Raw genomic sequence first — 25,418 nt, forward strand, 5'->3', positions numbered from 1 at the left:
CCAGTGACTGTGGAGCGATCGTTTAGTACACTTCGTAGAGTATAAACCTGGCTCAGAAGCACAACAGGAGAAGAAAGGCTTTCTGGACTGTAGAAACTCGTTACCGGAAACCCCGAGATGATTCAGGAGGAAACAATCGAAAAATTTGTTGAAAAGCCGAGACGTTTGCTATTAGCGTAAAAATGATTAAATAAAAGTATATAAAAAAAATTAACAAGTATAGCCCTTGAACACAATTTTCCCCCAACACTGTTTCATTATATATTTTTTATGTACCGTTCTAAATATTTCTTACTGACCTTTTCAACAAAAACTTTTTCATAAATAACTTCGGTAGATTTTTATTTTCTTTCGCTATTAGATTTCTCACAGTCATTCACCTTAACATCTCTCACGTATGCTTTCTCTCAGTGATATATCACAAAAAGTAAAAAGTAAATGGTTAATGATAGACGGACTTACAATGAGCGTTGCCATTTTAGCCGTTTTCCGGCTAGATTTAGCCGGTTTTGATAGCAACTAGCCGGAGAAAATTCGATCTAGCCGGCAGCCGATTTGTTAGCCGGTTTGTAAAAAAAAGTTAGCCGTTTTTAGCCGATTTTACTATTTGCCTAATTTTCAGGTGCAAAAAGTAAACAAGTTGTTCGAAAGCAATAATGCAGACCCAATGAAGATTTTTAATGAACTCAATGTTTTACTTTCGCATCTATGCTCCCTAGTGGTTATTAGCGTGGACACATTTGATCCTATATGCTCCCCGTTGGAACCATACCTTGCTCCATTTCCTCAGTTTTATCACAGTTTTGAAGAGTATTTAAAAACAAAAGTAAGCACAAACGCTTTTGACCACGAAGCCGAGAAAATAATTCGAGAAAATGGTCGGTATTTTATTATCACTTTAATAAAGGAATTACGCCAACGCCTTCCTACAAATATTGCCACACTAAAAAAAATTGACTTTTTTCGGTTGGAAATGCATTAAGAGTAATTAAACCAAAAGTATTTGTTCAACTACAACAACAAAAACACAAATATAATGCCGACGAAATAACATCCATAGAGATGCAATGGCAACGGTTAACGTTACATACCTGGAGTAATTTAGACTCAACTGTAAAATTTTGGGCCGAAGTTTATCAATTTCGAAATGCCCTAGGATAAAACCCTTTTGCTGACCTTTCCAACCTATTTTTTAGTTTTCTTGTTTTGCCTATAAGTAATGCAGAAGTAGAGCGAATATTTAGTTCAATGAATATAATAAAAACTAAGCAAAGAAATCCAATGTGCATTCTTAAAATTAATGAATTCCGGTGATATATACAATAGTGATTCATTTGATGATGAGGAATATACACTCGATATAAATTAATGGTGTTAACTAGTCTTTCGTTTCTTGCGATTTATTTAAATAAAGCATGTGAATTTTCACTAAAACATTTTAGCCGTTTTTTGCCAGAGTCTATGTGAAATTTCACTAAAACATTTTAGCCGTTTTTAGCCGCTTTTTTTGCCAATCTAGCCGGTCGGCCCAAAAAGTTCTGGCAACACTGCTTACAATGTGGTTAACTAGTTATTTTCGGTATTAAAAATACTATAGTTTGTTGCAGTGATGGGGGTACTATATAGTTGCATATTATTAAACATATACTATTTTGGAAATAGAGATGCCTAAATATTAAAGTACAAAAAAAATAGTGGGTTATAAGGAGTCGCTTAATACTAAAGTAGATACACATAAGTGATACAGGAGACGTTAAATACTAAATACTTAAGTACATAATTATTTCATTGTGCTAAATATTAAAGCACTAGTTAGCGTATTTAGTAGATTTCTAAATACTAAACATTTCAGGAAAAGAAACAATAATTGGTCATTTTCTCTCTTTTATTTTAGAGATTGACAACGTAATGAAATGCTCCGTGATTTACGGTATTTTTTAAAGTTCGGTATTAGTGAAGTCCATAGTACTTAATTAATTACTATCTAATAAATACTTAGTACTTAGTTTTTAGTAAATACAAATTTTCCCATAACTATGTAAAATAAGCAAATAAAAATTTTTGTCAGACCTGATTACTTCGTGAATGTATGAAATAATATGTATTTATTTACACTGAAATACTTGAAAGCCGTTTCCTTCGCATATAACATTGCATAGATACCTGTTAGTGTATTTTAGTTTTATGCTTTAAAATACATATTTTAGTTTAAGATACAAACTACGAATATCGCGGAAATGTGTCGAGTTTCATATTCTTGGCTCCCCCACAATCATATTCCATATATTCATACATACATACGTATGTACATACATATGCACATAAACGTAAATTCAAAACTTTGTCTTAGGTTCTCTAGCTCGCCATTTTTGTCTGGTCATTACCGGAAATGACGCTTTGTTTTTAGTAAATGTTTATGACTGCTGATACATATAATTGTTGCTTTTGCCTTGTTTCTTCTCCCATTCCAATTGAACTCATTTAAAATAAAATCAAAACCGTACAATATTCTCTGAAAAAAATATACAAAAATAGAGGTGGAGAGTGTTTTTATTTTGCGCGGTTACTCTGTTCTGATATGCGGCCGCTGGGCAGGGCGATTGTGTTTTCGTTTTGTGTCCGGCAGTTTCGCCTGCTGCTGGGTGGGCCCTTCAACACTGTAGCTATTCTCAGTCTGCCTTTATCCTCTCATTCCACGTTCACACAAAACCTTTACTGTGACCACCTTTTCAGCTAAGAATTTTTAGCATCTTGGATGGTCACGTCACGGACACCGGCGTCAATGGTGCTGTTTCAGGCCGCCGAAAAGCGGAGTGACGTTGCAAAGCCGCAACTTTAAAAACCAAACGCCTGCCGGTCTGCGCAGCAATTCCTCGTCCGGTACCACCCACGTGAATGTCTGAAGGCGAATTTGTAGCGAGACAAATGGAAATGAAGCGTTTATTTTGGTTTATTGCATGAGATAAGAAAATATTAAGCATTTATTCGCATTAATTCGTTTTTTTTCTTTCAATGTTATGATGGGTGTTTTACATCATCTCCTTTAAGGGATTTTCTTCATTTTTCTAGAGGTTGCAGACGTTTATGTTTTTGTTTATTTCGATTTAGTTTTGCTTTTAGCATTACTTCAACAAAATTTTTGCAGAAGATTCACTTATTTCAGCGGGTAGCGACAAAAACAAGTAAACAAAATAAAAATGGGAATAAGGCTTACTGCAATGATTTCAATGTACATGAGATGATTAGGCGGTTTTATGCTTATCCTGACGTAGAGCAATTCTTTGTGATTTTCTGATAGCCACATTAGTTAAAAATCATATTTTTGTTAATAGAAACGCAATCGAGCTGAAAAAACTCTACATTTTTGAACAAATAAAGTGTTTACAAAGCAATTCGTTGTTAAGTTTTTTATGATCGCAAGAAATGTTATTAACCGCCGAATTCTGTGTTTTCTTATTAAGTTATTTCTAAAAAAAGTTTATCAAGATTTTTATCACATAAAAGCTCCCTTCGTATTCTGTGTCAATATTTATAAAACAAAAAGCTCTACGATTTGAACATGAGGTGAAGTCATTTCATTGTTAGAAATTAAAAATATAAATTTAAAAGCAAACAAGTAAGAAAGTCTAGGTTCGGGCGGAGCCGAAACCTACCGCTAGATGGTAAGCCGGGGTGTATTAATTTTGAGTAAATTGGCGTCCTTAAATTTCGAAGTATTGAAGTTTCAAGCATTTCTGAAATTTACCGTTATATAAAAAGCGTTTCAACGTTTTGCTTTTATGTGGCAAGCACAATAACCATACCGAGTTTGGTACAAGTTAGTAGAACGGTTACCGAGATACATATATGTGATCATAAGTGGGCGATGCCACGACCATTTTCCAAACTTTTATCATAAACGTATTTCTTGGTAAAGTACTGTTGCAAGCATTAATTTTGAATAAATTAGCTTTAATATTTATTGATTTATCGAAGATTTCGTATTTCTCCAGATTACCGTTATATGGGAGGTAGGCGTAGTTATGGGGAGTAGGCGATTTTAAAAATTTTCGGCCATTTGGTATGATGTACCAAGACCAACAACTGTGCTAAGTTTGGAAGAAATTGGTGCAGCGGTTTCCAAGATATACACATGTAACCATAAGTAGGCGTGGCTACGCCCATTTTCCAAAAATTTATAATATTCTTATTTGTTGTCTAAAATTTATTATAAATATCAATTTTGAGTGAATAATCTTCAGTAGTTACTAAAATATCGCAGTTTTCGTATTTCAATTTTTTTATCGAGTTATCGTGTACATGGACAGACAGACGGACGGACGGACAGACATGGCTTGATCGATTTTTCTTTTCATTCTGAGCATTTATGTATAGATTTGTCTATATCTATCTCGATTCGCTTTGGCTGTTACAAACAACCGTTATGTGAACAAAGTTAATATACCCTTGTGCACAAGTACGCTCGGGTATAAAAAGAGATAGTGCAATGTGGGTGTCAAACGAAACAAATTTAACCCTGAACGGGTAATCTTCATCGATTTGACGATTTTTCTCGCCATTCGACTGAAGAGAGAATTGCTCTAAAATTTATAAAAAAAAAGCTTAAATAATAAGTAGCCTCTGTGTTTTCTTTCTTGCTATAGTTCATCATTATTAAAAGTAGTTTGGAAGTCTTGCATACAACATTTTTCATACAAAAAGTGGGAGATAAAAAGGACTTCGTCGATTCGAGGAAGATAACCTTTAAAGTATGTAAAATAACGTTACCTTTTAAGGGTTAAGAAAGATCACTTTCCAAAATATTTGAAAGCAGGTTGCCACATGCTTCAATAGCGAAATTCGATTATGTCATGTATACAAAATAAAGTTGCTTATAGTTTGACATCGATATACTCTATGTTGCCGCATGCTAAAAAATTAAATTCAATTAAGTATTTGGGCAATTCACAAGGTGTTGTGAAGTTATATTTTCCTAACAAAAGTTGTGTTAAAACACGACGGTTGTGAACACCTGTTACGATTATTTATTATATCTCAGCACTTAACCTCACATAACACCGAATAAACATAGGTTGCAGAGTTGTATCGTCATGTGTTATTTTTCTTCACAAAACAATAACAACATTTTTACAACTGTCATGAAATATCATGACTTCACGACAAACACGACAAATACGACACCTTGTGAATTGCCCAAATATAAATTACTACATACAATACGGGTATCAATCGAAATGGTTTTGGAAAGGCTTCATTTCCAAACTTCATGTAGCAAATGTATCCACTTGTCCACAAAATTATATATATGTATCACAATATGGGTGTCAGAGGAAAGCATTTCTTGGTTTCGGTTTGAAAATATTCTGAAGGGGGTTAAAAAGAAGAAAAAGTGAAAATATTCTATGAGTAAAAATTTCTGAAGTGGCTTCCTCGATTTTCACAAGGTAACGAATATTGCAACAAGTATTTGCATTTCTTATCTTGAGTATCCACAAATGGCGCCGTGGAATAAAGAAGCCATATGAAATAACGCCACATAACTTTATTTCACTTAACATGGAGGAATAAGGCCATATGATTTCATTTCCGTGGGGAAGGTGAAATAAAGCCATATGACTTATTTCAATACAAAAAGAAAATATTGTCTCTTTAGCGGCGGTCCGAGTTGACTCGCTACTCCGCGCCGTGCTCACGCTCCGAACACGCCGCGATCGCGTCGTTTAAAATTGTTGTTTTTTTCATTATTCTTGCTATTGATGATATACGTACATACATATATGAGGTTTTCTTTTAAATCACTAAGATATATTTATATATCTGTATTAGGGATGTAAATTTTTTCGATTTTTGTGATCCCTGAATTTTCGGGACTTTCGGGGATTTGTCCCGGGATTTAGATATTCATTATTTTCCAAGAACTTAACATGAAAAATTGCATCAATTTAGTTTGAGAAGCTGTCCTACCATATAATAAATAATAAATAAATGGGTTTGAATCTACTTTATTATTTAAGTTGAAAAATATTTCATTAGTAACAAAACAAAAGACAGTAATTAAATTTATACGCATTTAACAATACTTTAGCGTGTACATATCTGATAAAGAAACTTAAGGCATGTCGAAAAAGGCTCGATGCAAAAAAAAACTAAGTCAACATACATCGGCGTAGCCAGGATGAAATTTAGGGGGGGGGAGGGTGTTGCTCGACCCTATTAAGCTGGCATTTCAGGGTACTATTTTATATATATATAAGGAAAATTTGAAAGTTAGGGGTTATTACTATTGGAATAAGTAAAAGAAACGCTTTATTTCAACCAGTTTAGTCTATATTTATTTTCTTTATTTAATATTTAAACTTTCTTATAAAAGCCTACTTTATTTTATATGTAATTAGCTGCATTTAAGTGCGCACTTCAAAACTTGTACAAAAATTATGAAAATGCAAAAAGTTTGCCAAAATTTCAAACTTTTTACTCAGCATTTTTAGAAAAATTTTAGGTACGCAGTTTTATAGCCTATTAAATTAAAGTAGGATAAAATGAAGTTGCATGTAGTTACAAAATATCGTTGATTTTTGGGAATTTTTGAAACGATGCTGGGCGTTTTTTTTTATATATAAACAAATTGTCGAGAATACTTTGGAAGAAAAAAATTTTAGAAAATCAACGTTACTTTAATTCACTTGAAACTTTAGCAAAAAGATTGAAACAGTTTGAAAAAAAAAAATTTAAAAACACAATGTAGAATAAAAATGGTACTGAAATGAAAGAGAAAATTCTGTAGGATTTAAAAAAATTTAAATTTTTTGGGTTCACAAAGACGAATAGGTATTGAAAATGCCGTTTTAATTACTTTTTTTTTTTTTAAGCTAATAAAGTTAGAAGGACTATATTCGAGGACGTTGTTGAGTTTACATTAGTCTTTAACATATAATTTTTTTCAAATAAACATTACAAAATTTCAAGGATATTCAAGGATAAACTTTTTATGGATATTTTCAATACCTTAAGCAAATTTTAATGTTCCTTCTCGAGTGTCAAGACATTTCCGACCTCTATTTTTAAAGCCTTGCAAAACTAATTTTGAACTAATCGAATCATTCCGTGGTTTGTTTCAGGATTTTAACTGTCATTCCAGCACGTTTGACGTATCGGACTCGATTTTTACTATAAAGAAAACTATTATACTATCTTTAGCATATCCAATCAGCTGATGAATTTGATTCTGTAGCTTAATAGTTTTAGATCTCGACACTCAACAAGCTCCTGTTTCCACTACTCGGCACCAAAAAACTAAGAAAAAAAAGGTTCCGTACGTCATGCGGACTGCGCCCCTCGTGTCGGTTGGCCGGGAATGGAGGGTAAAAAGCCGTTGGAATTAATTAAAAAAAAAAAAAAATGTAATCTGTTCTTTCTATAAAGAATTTGCTCTTTAATTTGATACCCATAATTTTTTCCTAAAAACATTGCACTAAACTTTTTAAACCATTTTCTGAAATACTCATATTATGCAATTTTCAAAGTCCTGACGTCAGAGAGAAAAGCTAAAAACGTAATTTTACTGCATAAATTTGGCCCATGGCTTCGCGAATATATTGATTTTTTTGTGTGTAAAATTGCCTGTCGCACGGTGTTGTGTATGTATAATTAGCTAGACATACATATTTAAAAAAAAATTAAATAAACAAAAGGAATATAGCGAAAACTAGTCAACACAAGGCATTCTATTATTGCCTCCAATGCAAATTACAAATCCCGAAAATCCCGGGATTCTTGGCAAACAATCCCGGGATTTTCGGGTATATGAGGTTGAGTACTTTTCGTTTTTGCCATTACCAATTTTATATATATGTCAAGTTAATATACATCTTACCGATTTAAAAGAAAATTTCATATACATACACACATACACACATATATCTATTTAAATTAATATATATACATACATATGTAATTATATATCTATGAGTTTTTCTTTTAAATCGGTAAGATATATACATATGTATAAAATTAAAGTGTGCATAAAATTGTTAATGACAAAACCGCAAAGTACTCAACATTGCAGAGCCATATAAGCCAAATTGAGTTATTACGAAATATAAATAAAGTAGTAGTACTTGTTGTAAAATTGTTGTGCTTTTTGAAAAGGTTTTTTAAACAATATATTTAAGTAATGTTTCAAAAAAGAATACTAGTGATTTAGTGCATTTTTGAGCGTGAAATTGCTTATAAAAAAGAGAAATATTCAAAAAAAGTGTTTTGTTAATAACTTTTACACGGTTAACAATATTAACCCTCCACCTCCGAATTGTTAACCTTCATACGATCTTGACGTAGTTTTCTACGTCAACCTTTTTTTCCGAATACCTAGCAACGGGTTACGGCTTTTATTTAAAATTTTGTGAGAAGTCTTGGCCTTGGTTATAGTTTATTTTTGGCTTTTGACATTTTTGCTTTAGTAGTAGGGGGCGAGGTGAGAAGACGACAACCTAAAACGTTCTTTTACGTAGATTTCTACGACAGTCCATTTTACATGTGTTGCCGCCAAAATTACATATAAATAAGTTTCCTCGTCGACTATAATAATTAGTTTTTTTTTTACAGTTGGATGAATGTACTATAGGCGAACTGTTTGAAAAACACAACGAGAAGAAGCGATATATACACCAAGGAATGTGTTGTTGTGCCGCTTATCTTGTTGCAAGTCGCGTTGTGTGCATCAAATGTATGTACGTCTGATCGCCTCGTATAATTAATTATTTTATTACTAAAATGGCATTTTACTATACAATCCAAATAAATAAATAACAGTTATGAGATGGCCTCTAGCTGGTAGTACCTTAGCTTTAAGTTTACTTTTATAATGAAGTTATAAAAATAAACTGATAATAATAATAACAATTATAATATGAGAATGTCAACGCAAAACTTAGTTTATTTCTATGAAATCTTTTCATATAACATGTGACGCAAGTTGTACCTTAAACTAGAGAATTACCAAGTTACTTTTTATATGCATACCAGCTGTGCACTAGGTAAACATTACACAAAAAATTATCAAAGGTGCAATAACGCCAGAATGGACTTTCACAGTAAGAAATAAGACCATACGCAAAAATATGCCATATGGTGTTATTTCCTATGGCTTTAGTGCACGGCGCCTCCACAAATATATCAGCAAAATATTTCGCCATGATTCAATACTTTTATATAATCTTTATTTATTTAATATATATTCTTAATAAGAATTGCGACCAAAATTTTCATGCGATTTTCTTGAAACGTTGTGAGTACGTAAAAAAACTAGTTTTTTAAAAGACGATACGAGTTTTTTTAAAGCAGAGAAAAAACTCTTTATGTATAAAAATCTACTGCATTTTATGTTAGAACTAAAAAAAATATATATATATGAATAAATAAAATAAGTATATATAAAAAGATAGTAGGTACCCTTAAATACATACCTATCGAGTAAACCAAAGATCACAAAATAGACACATTATTACGGATTTTATAAGCATTTTTAATATACATACATATGTATAACCTCAAAACGTTAAAGCCCGATAAAAAAGTAATTCGACTTGACCCAAGACAAATGAAGACATCCTCATAATCAGGAAGTCAAAACTCACCACATACACTGTTCAAACCTCTTGGATTTACTTTTCTGTTGTACCGTCTAATTTATCAATAAAATAGCATTTGATTTCTGTGCTAGAAACGCAATTCTTGATAAACATTAAGCAGAAAAAAATTAGCGCCGAACAATGCAAAGAGAGAGCAACGTACAAAATCTGCAATTATAACATATGGCCAATGCATTCGCTCTCAGAGACCACTTTTCAACAAACCGACCTATGCGAGCAGTGGAACCATATTTTTCGCTCGATTCGTACCGCCAACGAGAGTTAGGCGACTTACAAAAGGTTTCAAAACCAGGGAGAACTCCCGTAAGAACAACCATGTCGACCTAGTGACCGATGCCCAGAACGTTCTTAAATTATGGAGAGAACACTTTTCTACCCCCACTGAATAGCCGCAGTACCGAACGTAGTGGAGAACACCAACCGCAGCCCCAAGTCGATGAGGACAACAAAGCTGTTGGAGCTGACAGCCTGCCAGTCGAGCTATTCAAGCATGGCGGCGACGAGCTGATAAGGTGCATGCATCAGCTGTTATGCGGGATATGGTTAGATGAACGCGTGCCCGACGAATAGAATTTAAGTATACTCTGCTGATTCCGCAAGAAAGACGACCCCGTCATACGCGCCAACTACCGCGGGATCAGCCTTCTAAGCATAGGTTGCAAGGTCTTATCGAGCGTATTGTATGAAATACTGAAGCCCACCGTTCACAAACTGACTGAGCGTTATCAGTGTAGCTTTAGACCTTTTAAATCCACCATAGATCAGATATTCACAATACGCTAAATCTTGGAGAAAACTCGCTAGAATAGGATGGACCACACCATCTATTTGTCGATTTAAAAGCCGCTTTCGACGGTACGAAAAGAAGGTGTCTTTATTCCGCGATGTCTGAATTTAGTATTCCTTCGAAATTAATACGGCTTTGTAAAATGACGTTGAGCAATACCAACAGCTGATGTTTGAGGAGATAATAAGAGCTGTAGTACTGAACCGCTCAGGAGCAATTTACTACAGGAGCGTAAAATCGCTCTAAGTCTATTCAGCTCACGTCATTATTGACAGCATTAGCGCACACAAGGGGTGGGTTTTGGAGTTCAAACCCTCCTAAAGCTAATAACCTTAAATACAAACTGTATCTTAAAGCTTATAATCCAGCTCTCAAGAAAAGTCACAAGAAATATTTTTTATTACTTCTGTTGCTTCAAAAAAACCATTTTGCTTTTGCTGTAAATTTTTTTTGAAGAAATAAATATACGAGAATTTTTTTCTTGAGAGCTGCAAACTGATTTAAGAAATTTTGATAGAAGAAAATTTCTTTTCCATTTCTTGTGCGTCATTTTGTATGATTTTTCGTTTTTCTTGATACCCTTTACAGCCTAAAAAAGTTTACCACTGATATGTACTTAACAAAGATTCAAAGATTCAATTTGCCAACTTCGAATTCGATCCACATGTATGTACATATATACATAATACAAATTAGACGGTAATGTGGTTTGGTCGAGCTTCTCCTTCAATTTGTGGCGTGCGTCTTGATGTTGTCACACAAAGCGGGGGGACCTACAGTGTTACGCTGACGCCGATAATGTGGTTCGGATAATGTGGTATTCTGAACGCTATACTTTCTTTCGCAGTATAATACTTTTTTTTATCCCAAAAATAAATCCTGCGTTTTTTTTCAAAATACTGCATTGTAAATTTTTTAATACACAGTGTTCGCGAGACACGTTTTTACAAATGCCCAAATGTAGTTAATTATATAATATAAATATAAATCCACATTACAATCTTTATAGAGAAATAAAAAAAATGTTTCGGGAAATTAACAAAAAACTTTGTATTCTTAATTTTATCAAAATTGCAAGTATGTAGTTTTGTAGTATATTAAGGTGCAAGTTTCAATAGGCTAAGAATCCGCTTTGTTTTTTTGTTATTTTTCTGCAGACGGTGTTATTATTTTCTTCCAAACAAAAGAAATTGTCGAACTTTTTATGGAAGAAAATGCGTGACGCCGCACAGTGTTTCGACTATATGGAGGCACGTAGAAAAAAGTCATGGTGACAGTTGGTAAAAAAAAAACGGTTTGACTTAGAGAGGGAATAGTGAAAGTCATAAGTACCAAATTTTACATTATTTACTCACCCCCCCTTCTTCACGAACGATACATTTCCAAAAAAATACAGGACTACCGACTAATCAGTTTAGTTGCATTTGGCGCTGAACCCATTACAGAAAGTGTTTCTTTTTCAATTGTAATTAATTATCTAAATGTCGTGGAATATTCAGGTGAAGGTATTTATCATTTATTTGGTATATTCCAATTTTCTTACCAAGAAATTTACTTTGAAATGTAGATGCTAAAGATTATTAGTCAAAAAAGTGTGAGTACCGGTCCGTCAGGCTTTGAAATTAGACTAATATTTTAGAGAATTTTATGTAGTTTTCGAATATATAATTTGATATTTGCGCGCGACTTTGCAAATATATGTAATTTTTGATTTTCTTAATTTTTGATTTTCAGCTTCTTTTTGCATAATTTAGCGAAAATAATTTTTCAAACAATGAAAAAATCCCGCCAGATATTGGGAAAAAAGCGAGTATTGACACCTAAGTCATTTTATTGTATAACCTTTGTTTTCTGAGAGTGGAAGGCGGGAAACAAAAATTACCCAAAATTCCATCACATTCAATGACTGGGCCCACATTTTTTGTGAGTTTTGAACGTTATAGTAATCCAATCTTCCCCATATTTTATATTTAGGTTTTTCTAATAAAATAAAGACTACGAACTAAATTTCATCGAAATCGCATGAGATTTAATGTTTCCGCCCACAAGAGTAGAGGGCGTGGCAATTATTCCATCTTTACAAAATTTCATAATTGTCTATTTCTAAGTAAAACTAGAGCACATGTCAAGTTTCAGTGAAATCGGTGCAGGTGTACTATATAAAAAAATCAAAAATCAACGGTATTTTGTAGACACTTCAAACTACATAGAATATACCACTTATTTGAATTTGGGCTAACATGGCTTTTGTTCTGCGTCTTCTTTTTTGGCGCTGTAACCGCCTAAGCGATTTTGGCCGAGTTCAGCAAAGCACGCCAGTCGTTTCTCCTCTGTGCCAACTGACGCCAATTGGAAACGCCAAGTGAAGCCAAGTCCTTCTCCACCTGATCTTTCCATCGCAGTGGGGGCCTCCCTCTTCCTCTGCTACCACCAGCGGGTTCCGAGTTGAATACTTGCAGAGCTGGAGCGTCGGTGTCCATTCGAACGACATGACCAAGCCAGCGGAGCCGCTGTATTTTAATTCGCTGCACTATGTCCATATCGTTGTAAAGCTCATACAGCTCATCGTTCCATCGTCTGCGGTACTCGCCGTCGCCAACGCGTAAAGATCCGTAAATCTTCCGCAAAATCTTTCTCTCAAACACTCCAAGAGCCGCCTCATCGGATGTTGTCATTGTCAATGCTTCTGCGCCATATACCAGCACGGGCATGATGAGTTACTTATAGAGCGCGGTTTTCGTACGTCGAGAGAGGACTTTACTCCTGAATTGCCTACTCAGTCCAAAGTAGCACTTGTTGGCAAGAGTGATTCTACGTTGGATTTCAATGCTGACATTATTATCGGTGTTAATGCTGGTTCCCAAGTAAACGAAATTCTCTACTTTCCCGAAATTGTAACTGTCAACAGTGACGTGGGTTCCAAGGCGCGAATGTGCTGACTGTTTGTTTGATGACAGGAGATACTTCGTCTTGTCCTCGTTTACCACCAGATCCATGCGCTTTGCTTCCCTATCCAACTTGGAAAAGGCAGAACAGACTTCGCGGTTTTTGTTACCGATGATGTCGATGTCATCGGCATAAGCCAGCAATTGCACGCTCTTGTAGTAAATTGTTCCTGAGCGGTTCAGTTCTGCAGCTCTTATTATCTTCTCCAACATCAGATTAAAGAAGTCACATGAAAGGGAGTCGCCCTGTCTGAAACCCCGTTTTGTGGCGAACGGCTCGGAGAGGTCTTTTCCAATTCTGACGGAGCTGGTGGTATTGCTTAATGTCATTTTACACAGCCGTATGAGGTTTGACGGGATGCCAAATTCAGACATTGCGGCGTATAGGCAACTCCTTTTAGTGCTGTCAAAAGCGGCTTTAAAGTCGACAAATAGGTGGTGAGGGTCGATCCTCTTCTCGCGGGTCTTTTCCAAGATTTGGCGTATTGTGAATACCTGCCCTATGGTGGATTTTCCAGGTCTAAAGCCACACTGATAAGGCCCAATCAGTTCATTGACGGTGGGCTTCAGTCTTTCACACAATACGCTCGATAAGACCTTGTAACCTTTGCTTAGAAGGCTGATCCCGCGGTAGTTGGCGCGAATGGCGGGGTCACCTTTCTTGTGGATTGGGCAGAGCACACTTAAATTCCAGTCGTCGGGCATGCGTTCATCTGACCATATTCTGCACAAGAGTTCATGCATGTACCTTATCAACTCCTCGCCGCCGTACTTGAATAGCTCAGCTGGCGGGCTGTCAGCTCCAGCGGCTCTGTTGTTTTTCAGCCGCGTTATTGCTATACGTACCTCGTCATAGTCAGGCGGTGGAACGTCGACTCCGTCATCATCGACTGCGGGCTCGGGTTCTTCTTCTCCACAACTTTCCGTGCTGCTACCATTTAGTAGGGCGGAAAAGTGTTCCCTCCATAATTTAAGTACGCTCTGGACATCAGTTACTAGGTCGCCATTATTGTTCTTACAGGAGTGCGCCCCGGTCTTTAAACCTTCCGTAAGTCGCCTAACTCTCTGGTACAATTTTCGGGAATTCCTCCTGTCGGCCAGCATTTCAAGCTCTTCGCACTCACGCGTTTCGGCCTCTCTCTTCTTGTTGCGGCAAATACGTCTCGCTTCCCTCTTCAGATCCCTATAGCGGTCTCACATAGCGCGCGTTGCGCCCGATCGCAGCGTGGTCCTATAGGCGGCATCTTTTTTCTCTGCAGCTTCCTGACACTCCTCATCGTACCAGTTGTTCTTTCGGGCTCGCTGAAATCCGACTACTTCTTCGGCGGCGGTACTTAATGAGCGGGAAATGTGGTTCCACTGCTCGCATATGTCGGTTTGTTGAAGAGTGCTCTCTGAGAGCAGGTGTGAGAGTCGAGTAGCGAAAGCGCTGGCTGTCTGTTGTGATTGCAGCTTTTCGACGTTAAGCTTTCCTTGCATATTTGGGCGCACATTTTTTGCTGCACAGAGGAGGGTGCGTATCTTGGCTGCAACAAGATAGTGGTCCGAGTCGATGTTTGGGCCTCGGAGTGTGCGTACGTCTAAAACACTGGAAGCGTGCCTTCCGTCTATCACAACATGATCGATTTGGTTTCTCGTTTTTCGATCCGGAGACAGCCAGGTAGCTTGATGGATCTTTTTATGCTTGAACCTAGTACTGCATACTACCATGTTTCGGGCCCCGGCGAAGTCGATCAGCCTCAATCCGTTGTCGGACGTTTCGTCGTGGAGGCTGAAGTTTCCGACGGTGGTTCCAAAGATCCCTTCTTTGCCCACCCTGGCATTGAAGTCGCCAAGCGCGATTTTGATATCGTGACGGCGGCAGCGCTCGTACGTGTGCTTCAAGCGCTCATAGAAGAGATCCTTGGATGCCTCATCTTTCTCTTCCGTCGGGGTATGGGCGCAGATGAGCGTGATGTTGAAGAGTCTCGCTTTGATGCGGATTGTGGCTAGACGGTCGTCCACCGGGGTGAACGACAGTACTCGGCGACGGAGTCTCTCTCCCACCACAAATCCAACTCCGAATTTGCGCTCCTTTACATGGCAGCTGTAGTAGACGTCGCAAGGCCCCAGACATTGCTTGCCTTGCCCCGTCCAACGCATTTCTTGGATGGCGGTGATGTCAGCTTTTGTCCTTACGAGGACATCAACCAGCCGGGCAGAGGCACCTTCCCCATTAAGGGTCCGGACATTCCAGGTGCATGCCCTCAAATCGTAATCCTTTAAACGTTTGCCGTGGCCGTCATCATGGGGGGGGGGTCTCATCCGAGGCTTTGCCTTGCTTCTTCACTGGAAGTGGTTTTTACGTGGCGGGTCCCAAGCCCAGCGCACAACCCATTGCTGGGACGGGGGTGGTTTCGCAACCAAATACACGTTTATATAGCGAGCCGCTTGCTCCAAGCAGACACCCGCTTGCAGCCGCATCTACTGGTAAACAAACGCTGCAGACTTCAGTGAGCCCTTAAACCGAATAAGTCAGAGTGGCCCCACCGAAGCTCCCTCTCTTTCTGCCGTGACCCAATGCTCCACTCGGATTGGTTACCGCATCTCGCACATGGGTTGCTCACGTTGCCCAGAGTGCGTGAACGAGGACGCAAGAGTCGGGGTTGAGTATAGCCATGCAACTGTAACTGCATACCCAGCGCAATGACTATACCCAATTGCACTCCACGCTCCATGGCTTTTGTTAGACTATCATTTTGTCTCGGGGTGTATAATAAAGGAATACCAGGTATTATTATGTGTCCCATACCAGGAATCACTTTAATTTATTGGAAAACTGTTTCTGTAATGTACTGTTAAAAATGCTTTTATTTTTAAATGGAGATACTGCGAAAAGGGATTATCGTGCAGTACCCTTTTTTTGTTCGAAAAAAGATACGAGCGTTAAGTATACTGTATCACATTACGATAACGCAGCTGCTATCGCCTCTTTAATGTTGTCTTGGGTCCACGTTCGGACTTCTCCTATTTTTGGGATCTAGAATAAAAGTAGTGTTCAAGTAATACAAAATTTACGTATGAAGAGTAATGTGTTATACGTTAACCGACCTCTTCTGTTCCCAATGGCCGATTTTCAAAATTAGCAAACAAATTCATAAAATCTACAAAACATAAATTTTCTATTATCCGACACTTTATCATTTTCATTTTCATTTATTCAGTCTTGTTGCTGGCTGTACATAAGACTTTAGCCTTTTAATCACATCATATTTTACACAATATTACGAGTAGGTAAATTAAAATTTAAAGCAATAAAAAGGCATTGGCTTAAGGTTAACTAAATATTCAAATAAATACGAAGTACCTTAGAAAGCGAAAAGAATAAGTAGAAGAAAATTGGAATGTTTAGAATTTAAGTATTTAAACACCTCTAACTTAAAGCGTCTAGTATTTTAAATGGATTTTATAAAAATCGGTAGGGAATTCCATATTTTGACAACACTGACAAAAAACATTCTATAGGAAACAAGATAATTGTGCTTTGGTACGATAAGGCTGTAGGTTCTAGCTGACTGTGCAAAGGTTAGTTTTTAAAAATAGTATTGCGGGATTTTTGCATGTATCAATTTATGCAAAAATATAAGGTTACGGTATTTTAAGGAAACAGTCAGACTGCAATTTAGTATTTTACAGCTATATTGAGAAATATGATCAAATTTACTCTTGGAAAATACATATCTGGTACAATTATTTAGTGATAAATGAAACACAAAATATTCTTTTGTAACATTAACAGTTTTTTCTTTCTAAATAATTTTTTTTAGCAAATAAAGTTGATTTCTCGCAGTTAAAAATAAAACTTAAAAATACGGGGTCACATGTTTTGTGTGACTTAAAGAAACCAACTGGTTTCACTTCATATCTGTATTATAACCCTTTCTTAAGTTAGCTCATGCTGAGGTGATAACAGACGTTGTAGACTAGCTAGAATTGCAGATAGGCGACTATACCACATTACACTCCAATACCCGAAGTTCCTCTATAATTTTAACGCAATATGGCGTCCGAAGGTCTTTGTGTTTCCGAAATATGAAAAAGGCTCTTTAAAGGGTGTTACAAGTTAAAAAATAGTCAAACAAAAGATCGGTCGGCGCCAAATCATATGTGTTTTAGTTTGAAACAAAAACGATATGGATTACTTTTTTCCCAGTGTATGACCTTTTCTACGTATTTGTCCGAGCATCTTCTCCAATTCGCGTTCTGCTTCTTGACGTTGTGACACGAATGGAGAGATCCACCTCCGAAGAAGCTTTTTTATAGCAGAAGTACACTCGGAGGTTTGTCATTGTCTGCCGAGAGAAGACCGCTATTTAAAAAAAACCTATTTTGATGTTGCTGGGACCAGAAATTGAACCATGGGCCTCCCGAGTGGCAGTACGCATATATAAACACTCGGTTACGGCAACAAGAGCGCTACTCAAATCCGAAAAAAAAGACAAAATTCAATACTTTAAAAAAGACCAAACGTTAATTTTTCAACAATTTTTATTTGTTTTACTTTTGATCTAAAAAAACAAAACTTTCAACTTATTTTGCTTTGCTCTTTTCTAAATAAAAGCTATCTTTACTGTCAATAGTTCTATCGTAATTTTGGTCATGACTTCATACCAACATTAGCATTTTCACGTATGAAAACTATCTAAATTTCCAAATCGGGAATTGGTTATTTTTCAAATTGGATTTGGAAAAAGCCGAATAATCGAACACCCTAGTAAACATGTACAGACATCCCTGCATACATATTGTCCTTTACATGTGTCAAGTTAAAACAATTGCAAACATGTTCATATGTATGTTTTTAGAATAAGACTTATCAACTTCTTCGCACACTACATCGACAATAAATTATTTCAAATAAATAATTCGAAATTTACATAAGAAATGGCGCTCATATCACCAGCTTTTATGAGTCCGTGACATTTTGCTTATAACACCTGTTCATAATGGCTGCCTAAACAACCAATGCATACCAAAGTTTTGGGCTTGATTTTATCCCCGTGTAGAAATCGAAGCTGTCAAACAAAATGCACGGGAAATTGATCTAGTAGAGATTATGTTTGTTTCAAAGAAATAAGTATATACATACATATATATGTTTATACATATGAAATATTAAATATTTTAATCAGTTAACAAATCGAGCGATCTACAGGAAAGTGCCGCCTTCGAAAGGCAGATGGGTGTGTTTTCATTAATACGCAATTATGATGAGGAGATTGAGTTCGGTCTAACGGAAAACTTGAATTACAAAAATTGAATCACTGCCACCTTTTAAAATACACACGTCCTAAAAACGTTCGAATGCCTTTCCTTACAAATGAAAAATTTTGAAAATGAAGTCGGTTTATTTCCTATTAAATCGGGCGAGTCATTTAATTTAGCTCCGAATAGTTTCCGCCTTCCAATAAATATGTTATTTTTTTAAATATCTAGGTAGGTATATATTATGTTGAATTAAAATACATCTGCAATTTCCCCTAAAACGCAATTCGCGGTAGAGAGCTAAATCACACTTATGAAATAAATATTAATACGCCACAAAAAATGGACAAATAAATAGTTTGGGATTCCTGCCTAATATATATAGAATTAACAATAACAACCACGATGTCAAGTTTATGTAGCGGCGAATCAGCTGCACTTCATAGTAGTCGGGTGAATAAAGAAAAGGATTAGCAACAGTAGTTTACAGGGTGTGCATAGCTCAGTGGATATCGTCGCTGGCTTTGCACATCGATGTTGCGGGTTCGATTCCTGCTGAAGTCTAGAGAACGAAGTCTGATGATGAGATGTGATTCTACCGCTTAGACTTTGTTGCTTTTTCCATTTATCCTAAGCTACAAAATCGTGGTATAAAGCCCAATAACACTATTAAAATACATCTTCGTTTGTTTCTATCACGTCTTTATTGATTTTTATTAATGACATGGATATTCCAGAATTTTTTGCAATTTGCATTAAAAGCTAAAAATTAAGTAATTAAAAATTACACTTTTACTTAAAAAAAATAGAAGCGTCAGTTAAAAATAATATAACATAATGAAAAAATAACAAAACTTAATTAATTTAAAATAAAACTTGTATCTACAAAACAAGGATATTAGTTAAAAAATACCCCTGAAGACTAACTAAAAGAAAGGCTTCAGGAAAATCGAAGTTAACGCTGGTAATTAAAAAAGTAATTTTCTCGGAAAATTTACCTGGTGGAATTTTTTTAATAAAATTTTACATAAGTTACCATATATAGAACCTACCAAAACTGCTGATCAGTTTTTTAACGGGGAAACCATCGCAGGCCTGGGATAATGCAATTTTAACACTATTACGAGGGCACTCGCACTTTTATTAGCTTACTTACTAATAGCTTTAAATAAGTATATTTCATACGGATGTACATATGTATGTATTAGGGGTTATCATTTATTAATACACATACATACCTGACACAAAAGATTGATAGATAGATAGTTTTATTTATTTTCTTCCGACAGTGGATTTCAAAATAATAAATGTTGTGTATCTGCGAATCACACATGTATTTACTTAGATCTAAGCGATATTTTTAAGAAAACTCGTTATCAATAAGCTCTCTATACTTATGACAATAACTTATGTGCAGTGAATGGCACAATTAGTTACAACCTCTTGGTATGCTAACATACATAAGTTTTTCCTGCAGGGTATCAAAGTAATGTTTTTGGTCCGCCGCACAAAAACTATTCATATCGACACGTTCAACAATTCGTAAGTTTATTGTAGATATTCCAAAGAAAACTCGAAGAAAAATCGCTTGTGGAACATTTGGTAAGCAACGATTTATTTAATGTTCTAGCACGCAGGCACATTTGCCTGCGTTCTCATATGTATGTATGTACATAATTACACACCTTTACATGTACATATATTGGTGCATATGTTTACGTAGACGGGTATGTAAGTTTAAGTGATTTATGTGATTTATGTTTGACGACTTGAGAGCTGGAGGGTTAATATTAGCGTACTCCACGCGGCAAACATGACCGTTAGAATATATTGTACACACATACATACATATGTATGTATAAATGAGCAAACGTAAGATCCAAATTTCGTTTATTTGCAAACTAAAGAGCGAAATACACCACACAAGCGGTTTGACAAACCAAGCGAAATTTCCCTTTGCTTCAAGCCATTTGTGCTGTGTATGGGGGTGTTTGAAGGTTTGACAAACCGCTTGAGGGAAATTTGAGCAAAAATCAAAATTTTTTGATTTTCTGGCCGCCATGTTGATGTTTGATCAAACCGCTTGCGTTGTGTATAGCAAAATCGCCTCATTCGCAACGAAATTTTCACCGAGTAAGGACGTAAGAGAGGAAAATGAAAGAAAACCATAATATTTAGCATTGCGAACTGGAAGAAAACTAAAATTCTTTGCTTGAACGAGTCATGTTTGCATGGTGTATGGCGAAATGGGAAAAGTAGGTTTGAAGAATGTTTGACAAGCCGCTTGTGTGGTGTATTTCGCTCTTAACGTAATACATACTACCGTAATGTGCTCTGTGTTATAAGGACAGTAATATGTTATTGAGGGCACACTCGCTGTTCAAGAATGTAGCCAGGTTGGGGCTTAAAAGATTAAGTCGAATTTAAAAAACTTAGTAATAGTGGAGTTAAAAAAACTATTGTATCCATATCCACATGTGTCCTGCGTTTTTCTGCATTGAAGCAAGCGCAGCGTTTCTTTCGCCACTTGTGCCGCTATCTATATATATATACATATATTTTACATATCGTCGCTACGCCACCAAAAATGGTTATGTGATTTTTGCATTTTTTTTATTCCATATAATGATAAAAAAATAGGAAGGTAGAACCGCTGAGAGGAATTTTTCAAATTCCTGACGTTTGCAAGCAATTTAATTTTAAAATTTTCTACACAAAATCACACACACATTCTCACTTTCAATCTCAAACAACAACATCATTGAACAATTCTTTTTTTCTACTCTCAATTTTATATGATTTTAACCCTCAAATAGGCCAATCTTTTTATGAGTTGAAATATTCAGGAATGGGTGAATTTAGCACGAGAAATCCAAAAATTATGTCCATTTCGATCTGTGACAGTAACTTTTTCCTACAGGGGAGAAAACCCAGACCGTCTGGAGACGGGCTCGCCGATATACTTTGACATATTTTCAGCTTTTTCTTACACAATGTTGACCTACGAACCGGCAATCCCGCTGCAGACGGTCAAAAATGCAAACTGGGTTTTTATGTGTCGGCAAGCCGGTCTGTAGACGGTCTGTGTTCGAAAGCAATTTTCTCCATTTCGAATGGTGACATAATTATAAAACTTATATTAAAATACGGTGCTTTTAACAACGAATTCCACCGAATGTTTTTATATCAAACAATTTTTCAAAACAAAAAATTTCTTTAATTACGAAATTACTAAATAGCAAGAAATAATTTATTTTAACCGTGTTTTCAAAATCTGTAATTCAACTGCCGATTAAAATAAAATGGATTGACATAACGGACTAAAACTTACACCGCCGTAAGGGTACTATTTTTGTCTAAAGATCGTGCTTAACGAATATAGAAAAAAATTATTAAAGGTGCACTAAAAAGGTGTTAAGTTAACGACCGTCTGTAGGCGGTTCAGCCTACTAGAGGGTTAAAATGTCGGCAAACTTCAAAAAAAATCATGGCCGACGAATTGAGAGAACAGGTTTACCTTACTATGTTTTTATCATGTTGCATATTTTATTAACACTAAGCTGATGCACAAAAATTGTTTTGCAAAAGCTTTACCATGACAGTTTAATAAAGGTCGCTCACAATCCATGGCATATTTCTGCAATTGCATAAATTTGTCAGCTCTTATGCACCGAATCGCGAATAGCCCTACTATCTTTTGCCCACATTACTGCATTTGCCGTTCTCTTATATGTATATCTTTTGGTTTAGAACTGAACAAAAACAGCTATGTGCTCGCAGTACTAGAAATACAATTTAATATGTAATGCAAATTTGCATAATGTATACAAATGTGAAAGCATTCAATAAATTTTCAATTATATTTATATTGAAATTATTTCTTGTATATACGAGCTTTCATTGGATATCACCCATCGAAACTTTGAAAGTGAAGTGCATTGGGTCACGTTAATACGCTGACCGAAAACACAGTTCGCATCTATGGAAATTTCATGGTTTGTACAAAATATGTGTCCACTCACCACTTTGCATTAATTTTTATTAGAAAAAACCAATAAAAACGTTTCTGACCATTTTCCATTACATAACAGGAGCAACGGGCAGTTAACTAATCGAGTATGTACAAATTGCATACGATTCCATACCGCCAAAAGCAAATTTAAATCGTGTATAAAAACAGCTATGTGCTTTAAAGCGGCGCAAATGTTGATCACGTCATAATCGGTCAAAAAAATTGATTTTTTTTTCATAAATCAATAACATATTTATACCCGAGCGCACTTGTGCACAAGGGTATTATAAGTTTGTTCACATAACGGTTGTTTGTAACAGGCAAAACGAATCGAGATAGATACATATAGACAAATGTATACATAAATGATCGGAAAGAAAAGAGAAATCGATTAAGCGGTGACTGTCTGACCGTCTGTCTGTGCACACGATAACTCGAGTAAAAATTGAGATATCTTAACAAAACTTGGTACGTGCACTTCTTTCGGGCGTAGGACGGACGGTATTCAAAATGGACAGAATCGGACGTGGTTAATGTCCTCCCATATAACGGTGATTTTCAGAAATACGAAAACTGCGATGTTTTAGTAACTACTGAAGATAATTCACTCAAAATTGATATTTACAATAATTTTTAGACGAAAAATAAGAATATTATAAATTTTTGGAAATGGGCATAGCCACGCCCACTTATTGTTACATGTGTATATCTTGGTAACCCCTGTACCAATTTCTTCCAAACTTGGCACAGTTTTAGCCTTGGTACAGCATACCAAATGGCTGAAAATTTTTCAAATCGGACAATAACCACGCCCACATCCCATATAACGGCAATTTAGAGAAATACGAAATATTCGATAAATCAGTAAATATTAAAGCTAATTTATTCAAAATTGATGCCTGCAACAATTCTTTACCAAAATATACATTTATGATAAAATTTTGGAAAGTGGGCGTGGAACCGCCCACTTATGATCACATATATGTATCTCGGTAACCGTTGTACCAATTTACCAACTCGGTATGGTTATTGTGCTTGCCACATAAAATAAAATGTTGACAATTATTGAAATCGGACTAAAATTACGGCCGCTTTTTATATAACGGTAAATTTCAGAAATGCTTGAAACTTCAATAGTTCAAAATTTAAGGACGCTAATTTGCTCAAAATTGATACTAAAAACAATCCCTTGAAGAGAATTAACCTTGTTGGAATTTTGGAAAATATGACTATATAAGTTTATCTAATTATGTCTAACTGAAACTTCTATCGAAATTGTTTAAAATAGGGGTAAAACTACCCCGGCTTACCATGTAGCGGTAGTTTTCGGAAAGGTTGAAAACATATATTTAATACTTGCGCCGGATATTTAACCCATTTACGCCCTAACAAAAACGGTTAAACATTTATTATATCTAATTTTATTTATGTGACCATAAAATCCATTTTAAACAAACTTAGGAATTAAAATTAACGAAAAAAGGTTTAAAGGTAACTTTTGGGAGTGTACTTTTTTTAGTACATCGGGCACTTATGCGTGTTAATTTTTAAAACATTATTTGACAAAGCATAACGTTTTTTTTTGCATCCTGTACATTATCATATTATAACCTCATGACACAAAACTCAGTTTTGCTGCTTGGGCAACTTGCCTGGGTTATGTCCGTTATGCCTTGGGTTTGGATCTGCTACAATAGAACCGGATGGGTGGCTTTTTCCAACAATGTGTCCTCTAACAAACAAAACATGTCGAATCCACCGGTTAGATATACTCATATCAAGCATGTACGTGGAGATTCATAACCCGTGCTATAAATATAAAAACCTCATATTTTTGATAACAGCGATTTGACTACTCTATTTCCAAGATGATCCCATGAGCTTCCAATGATTTTTGCGCAATATATATCAAAGACTTAGTAATAACCTTCAGAACTTGCTATCGCCCAGTTTTATTAGCAAAATATAATCGAAATTTCGTTAAGAATGAAATATATATACAGCTCTAGAAAATTAATTCAGAAACTACCTGACGTTTTTGACAAAAACTCTGAATCATCATGTGACACAGAGGCCAGATTTTGAACATTTTATCATTTGACGTAATTGCAAGACTATTTTCCACTACTCACTTCTCACTTTTTTCTCTTACAGTAAAGTATTACTAACATAAATCTCCATAAATAATTTCCGTATCCTTCCTCAAATACCTCTAGAGATATTCTGGACGATAGTTCCACTTGTATGATCTATAAATCCCGGAAGGAATATGCATTATATAAGTTTAAGTATGTAAAGGAGGACCACGCCCCCTTTTACAATAACCGCCACTTTTCTACTGAGTATAGGATTGATTTCATATACTATCTCCATACGAAGTTCTAGTATTCTAGGGCAAACTCCTCTTCATATGCAGTATGAAAAATTCAGTTTGTGTGGGAGCTGGAACCCTTATACCCGCTGTTAGTAATTTGATTAATTTACTCTTTTTATACTTTATAATAGCGGATATTTTAAGGCAAAGTGCAATAATTTAAGAAAAACTTGCAGGTTTTCATGTTAATACCAGTTTGTGCAAACTTATTAAAGCAATTTCGTTCTAATAATAATAGTAAACTTTTAGACGAGGGTTGAATTGGTGTCGTTTATATAGTACAGAGAGGGCAAATGGGTTAATGTTCGGCTCCGCCCGAACTTAGACTTTCTTACTTGTTTTAATATAATTTTTTTTATACGACATTTGTAAAATATTGCGTATTGGCACCAGGAATCGGGTTTTT

The 25,418-nt window shown here is 35.7% G+C and overlaps 1 protein-coding gene across 1 annotated transcript in view; it reads right to left on the minus strand.

Moving 5' to 3' along the window:
* LOC118738090 (homeotic protein proboscipedia) overlaps nt 1–25,418 on the minus strand; it is a gene marked incomplete in the record, with an annotated part of 381,120 nt that overhangs the window by 164,196 nt on the left and 191,506 nt on the right.

Source organism: Rhagoletis pomonella, unplaced genomic scaffold (genome assembly GCF_013731165.1).
Source record: "Rhagoletis pomonella isolate Grant_MI unplaced genomic scaffold, Rhpom_1.0 Rhpom_scaffold_00004, whole genome shotgun sequence".
NCBI lineage: Eukaryota > Metazoa > Arthropoda > Insecta > Diptera > Tephritidae > Rhagoletis > Rhagoletis pomonella.